The sequence below is a fragment of the Paramisgurnus dabryanus genome, chromosome 6 (genome assembly GCF_030506205.2).
Source record: "Paramisgurnus dabryanus chromosome 6, PD_genome_1.1, whole genome shotgun sequence".
Classification (NCBI taxonomy): Eukaryota; Metazoa; Chordata; class Actinopteri; order Cypriniformes; family Cobitidae; genus Paramisgurnus; species Paramisgurnus dabryanus.
In genome coordinates, this window is record NC_133342.1 from 47,564,814 (window position 1) to 47,571,050 (window position 6,237).

Genomic DNA, 6,237 nt, shown 5'->3' on the forward strand with positions numbered 1-6,237 from the left:
GAGCGTTTTACATTCGCTACGAGTCTCCTTCTGAGAAACCCCGCCCACCGCCAAACAGAGAACCAATGGCGCTGGAGGATAAGCTTGCTTTTGCAGTGTTAGCCAATCACCGGTCCACTCGTAACACCCACGCGTACAGAACAGCCCGCCCACGGCACGATCATTCATAACGTTAGCTAATATTTAAAGCGCTTTTGATGCGCGTTTATGATTTATTTAAACAGCTGTATACGGATTGAATCATGGTGTATCTGATATGTAACTATTTTGCATAAAACATAATTTAAATATTTTAAATCACAACATTTAAACGGCAGGTGCTTCTGTAAAAATAAGGTACTATTTGGTGTAATTAAATGTAATAAAAGCATGAGTCATCAATCCAAAGAAAACAAAATAGATGAACAAACTGTGATGTACAGCACACCGAGATCTAAATTGTGTGATATAACCGATCTCCTGACTGTGATTAGATTGTAAATGTGTTTGATCACATTATCAGTACAATGTGCTGTCAGTTTATTGAGAATTAAAGGGAAAAATGGTTTGATGTGATATCTTAGCACATTCAGCAAGAACATCAATGATTCATCATATCCTGTGATGGCCTGTTTACATACAAAATCTCTCATTATTTGACTTCAATGATGGGTGTGTCAGTTGTAACTCAACAGCTCTCTTCCCTCTTACTCCTGTGTTTTAACATTTGTAATAGCCTGCTAAAGTTATTAATCACATTACTTTCCACAACACTGATTCATATCTGAAGCGTGTCTCCTCAAAGTTGCGGGTACATGATTGCTCAAAAATGTCGGCTACACGCATCGTGCCAAGACAGCTCAGAAAGAATGCAGAACATTTGTGTAAGCAGAATTCCAGCCTGATCCTGAAGTAGAACATTCCGATACCATGATGTGGAATTTTATGATTGTTTGACAATCTGTGCAGGGGTGTATTACGTAAAGGTTACAGTAATATGAGTTACTCATTGTTAGGCAAGATATGTGTAAAACACATTAGATAAGGGTGCAGTTTGGATTGTAAACTGTCACTTTGGATCATAACAGACACACATTTCCACTGTCTGCTTTAAGGAAACAATGTTCTTTAGATTCACCAAATATTTAACATATATACTATCGCAGTATGATGATGGCCTATATGTTTACGAGGCATGAGACATAATTCATATATATTTCAGTTCATATAATAATATTTATTTATTTTTTATACAGGCTTGAAACAGCAATAGGGAGAGTAAATGATGAAACTGATTTTTTTTTATTTTAATGGAAATGCCAAATTATAGCAGGTTTGGAGAATTCATCCTGTAGATGAAGATGTCCAGTGCCGAGTACACTGTAATGATATCAGCACACAGTTTGTTTCTGTTTGTTCCACAGAACTGTGTCTGCGGCCTGCGAGTAATGTCCTGTTGTAATGCAATCGCTGCAGGGGAAGGTCAGCTTGTTTTTGGCAGGATTCTGTGGAGGAGTTTGCTACAGTTGTGACGTCAGAGTCAGGAACAGTTCAGTTGAGACAAGCCACTTTATTCCCTATCTCAGGCTTAAAATAGCTGCACCCCCTCCCCTTCCTGCCAAAGGCTGCGTCATTGTATTCCCACACACACCTCCTCATCCTCTCTTTCTCTCTTCCATATGTCTTTCTTATGTGTTTCTCTTGGATATTTGCTCTGATCCAGTCTGGCTCAGTTCTGTTTATGATTCATCTTTTCCATCTCATATCTTGTTATTTCTCTCTCTCTCTCTCTCTCTCTCTCTCTCTCTCTCTCTCTCTCTCTCTCTCTCTCTCTCTCTCTCTCTCTCTCTCTCTCTCTCTCTCTCTCTCTCTCTCTCTCTCTCCTCTCTCTCTCTCTGTACATCTGCAAAGCAAAAAGTGTGCATGTGTGCACATGCATATATATCCAGACACAGCATCGTGACTAAATGTAAATTATATTTATAAATTATTTCAGTATAAAATTTTAATTGCAATGATTGGTGTTGTGATATCAGAAGAACTGGAACACACTTTCTGTCTGTCAGTTGTGAATTATGTATTGAAAAATATTGCAATAGGTTTAATAGATCATTGTAAAGAAAATCTGTAAATTAGTGTTACATTATGAATGTAACTTAGTTTATATTGAATTATTTGTGATGTTAATGAACTGCTGGGATTACATGAACCACAATTTATATGAAGGTATCCAGTGTGTAACCAGAAGTTCATCCACCTAAAAATTACTTAATGAAACTATTTGGTATGTTTAATGTTTACTAATATATTAAGTTCCTTAATATATATATATATATATATATATATATATATATATATATATATATATATAAAATTATACAATGACTTATTAATCAAAACATTAAAGCTAGGGATGCACCGATACAACATTTCTGTGCTTGATTTGATGTAAATGACATCTACTGATACTAATAGATAGAGATAGTTTTGCTTTTTACTCCTTGTTTCAAATTATTATGCTGTGAAATCCTAGAAGTGCAAGTACAAACTGAAATTCTGTATTCCTTATCACTCAATTCAAAAGAATCACACATTATGAGTTCTGATGCAATTTTTGATTCCCAGCCGATATAATCTGCCCTGATCATTGGTTGTTCTTTCAACAAAATCTCTGTATCATGTTTCCTTCTAGATCATCACTTACATTGATATCATTTTGCACACTGATGTTAAAAACTTCTGTAGAAATTACAGAATTACTGGCAGCTGTTTCCCAGTAACTTACTTTAAATTGATGTTATTTACTGGCAACAGTTTGTTCAAAATTAAACAAACATTCAACATTAACAAATCTTTATCTTTACAGAATAAAACTAAAATTACAGCCTCATGCAAAACATTTTGGGAACCAAAATCTGAAGAAAAAAAACAGAAAAAGGTTGATGAGAATTTCTGTTCCCATGAATGCTTTGCATGAAGCTGTATTATAGTTTTATTCTGTAAAGAAAAAACTTTAAACAAACTGTTGCCAGAAAATAACATCAATTTAAATCTACAATAAGTTACTGGCAAACTGCATAACTACAGCTGTTTTTTTTACAGTGAAACTAAACTCTTTTGCTCATCTGTTTTTCTGTAAATGTATTTTATAAATGCTGTTAGAATATTGCCTGATTTGTCATAAATATCTTCTGCTGAGGTAAAAGGTCAGTTCTGCAGTCAGGTTGCTATATTTCACCTGTGTACCTTTTGCTGTAAACTCTTTTGCTCATCTGTTTTTCTGTAAATGTATTTTATAAATGCTGTTAGAATATTGCCTGATTTGTCATAAATATCTCCTGCTGAGGTAAAAGGTCAGTTCTGCAGTCAGGTTGCTATATTTCACCTGTGTACCTGCTCTCAGCTTCAAAACCCTTTCACATTCACCAGCAGGCCTGAAAAACTTCCTGTTTGATTTCTGACACTTTTCATTGAACTCAAAGTGAAACTATAGTCGACAGGATTGAGACTGCAGATCGGTTCCTGTTGGACAAACAGATGCTGGTTGTTGCATCTATAGATAATGTTTTTTTTCTGTGTATTCCATCAGAAGAGGAAGTCAACAGAAAGACACTTTAGCCCACATACACTGTATAACCAGTTTCAATATCTGAAGCACATACGAGTTTGCAGTTATACAGTTATATCCACCTTATTTTCGAATGCAGAAGTAAGTGATGTGACGTATTTCCTTTCTTTTTTACGAGACGTCCGTTTCAATAGCCAGCTGGTAAAAAAAGTGTAGTGGGAGCATGCATAAAACATGATTTAAACAGTAATGGTAAATATACCTGCCATGTATAACCCAGTGTGAGGATGAAATTGAGAAGTGGCCTGATACATCATATGAAAATATATATGTGTTGTTGCTCAGGGGTGACAGGTCTTCAATGCACAAATATAAAAGCACAGAGACATGCCAGTATCTTTACAATGGGAAAGTCAGCTGAGTATTTGTACATGCCCACTAAACATTAGACGTCTGATGGACATGCAGATCATGTCTTTATTGAGTCCGTCAGTCCAAGACCAATTCTGGGCATCTACACGATGTGCAAACTAGGTCTGCTATTTGAACGTCTAACCATGAGCCGACTAAGATGTCAATATGCAGCTCAACATTTGAACGCCTGACTAAGTAACTTTTTTTGATATCTAAGACGTGCAGAAAATTGACATTAAATGCTGTAGATGTTGATCACAAGACACATAACTTGATGAAATGTGCTTTCACCTGTTGCTGAATTTGTTTGTGTCACTCTCCTTGAGGAAGGCATGGGCCGAAACACGTTAGAATGTTAATATAACTTTTGTATATGTTGCCATCTAAAATAAAGTTTTTTTATTTAAAAGAGCCATGGAAATTTTAAATTGTGTTTGATGGATTAAGATTAACCCTAGAGCAACTTCACTTAAATTCTTTTAACATTGTAAGTTATTTTAACAAACCATAAAAACATATTAAACTATTACATGTATTCAGTTTTGTTTTTGTTTTATGAAAATATTATTACATTGCTTCTTACGCACTACAAATGTAGTTTATAAAATTATTTTCTTATTTTAAAATGATTTGCTTTTTCATTTAAAGCATAACAAAAAAACGCGCAAACATATTTAGAACTATTATAAACAAGAACTAATAAGCAGTTTATTTCGTATTTTGTACTGTAATCACATTTTTGTAATAATTTATAGTAGCAGAATAAATTAACCAGCTAAATCAGCATATTTTTATCAGCATAATAATAGTTAATTTTAAACAATTATTGTTCACTGGCAGTTTCTATGAAAGGTTTTACTGGATGGATGTGTGGATCATGGATGCACGTGCGTCACATACACATTCAGCTAGTGTACGGGGATTATGGTAAAAACAAAAGTGTTTGTAGAGATTTACTTAATTTTTACCAACTATTATGGCAACCCCTAACTGCACAAATTATGCTGGTCTTCCTGTATTTCATAATAAACATTAAAAACCCAGTCAAAATGGCACACTTATGTCTCTCGCAATATGACTACCATTAGCTTTACCGGAAGTCTTACACAAAGGAAATGGCGGCGCCCGCATTTATGTCAAAAATATGATGGATAGAATACTAATAGCTCACAGTTACTTATTTCTGCATTTATGTATGTTTGTAGGCTATGTTTTTGATTATTTATTTCTGCGTTTATCTTTTTATTGATTTTATCATATTAATTTACCTTGCTGAACAAATCCAATGCTGTTCCACGCTGGTTTGGTGCTGGTTTAGCTGGGGGTCATCATGCTGGTTTTCCAGCAGGGTACTTTCGTCATTTTCGTAATTTATTTACTAACGTCCCTAGGGTATATGTATAGGCTTTTATCATTTCAAAATAACATTAAACTCATAATTACACTAAAAACAAAACAGGTCTTAAAGTATTCTCTTCAATCTTATGTGCTGGTTATTTAAGATGCTTTGAAAAATTAACAAGATGAATCGACTTCAAACACTTGATGTTTTAAAATCTAAAAATAAGTTAAACAGTGACCCCGTGTGGTAGTGATAGGGACTGTTATGACCTCGATATTCCTGCAGTGTTTAGCTCAGAATAATATTAATAGGCTACTTATTAATACAATGAAATGATATAAATACTTTTTTCTCTAGAAAACCGCAGAACAGGCAATATGCATGTGTCTATATTGTGTGAGATTTATATGGAAAGCAAACTCTTTGCTATTTAAAGTATTTTATAAATAAATAGATAAATGTGATAGATGTGTTTGACAATTTTTGTTTGCTTAAATTTCTTTTCACAGCCTCTTAACAAATGAAGGTTTTGTTGTTTTGGGTATCCAATATACTGTATGACACGCTCTCTCTCCAGCACCGCGCACTGCATGAAACGTCAGCAGATGACAAACCGACGCTGCGTGACTGCAGTGCTCTGCTCACAGAGAGATAATCGCGAGACCCGTGTCACTAAAAACAGATCCATAAACGACATTTTATATTAATATTATATTTAAATACATTATATTTTTCGCGTTCCGCTCCATTCATTTGAAAATCAACGAGGAGATAAACACAGACATACATAGATTGTGCGCGTTTGTGAATCAAAGCGTTTCTGCAGTGCACAGTGAAGTAAAGCATCATCTCTGACGCACATCAGAAGGAATCCCACCGCTCGCATCATCAGCACCAGTCTCCGGCCTCGCATCATCACCGCCAGTGGGCGTGT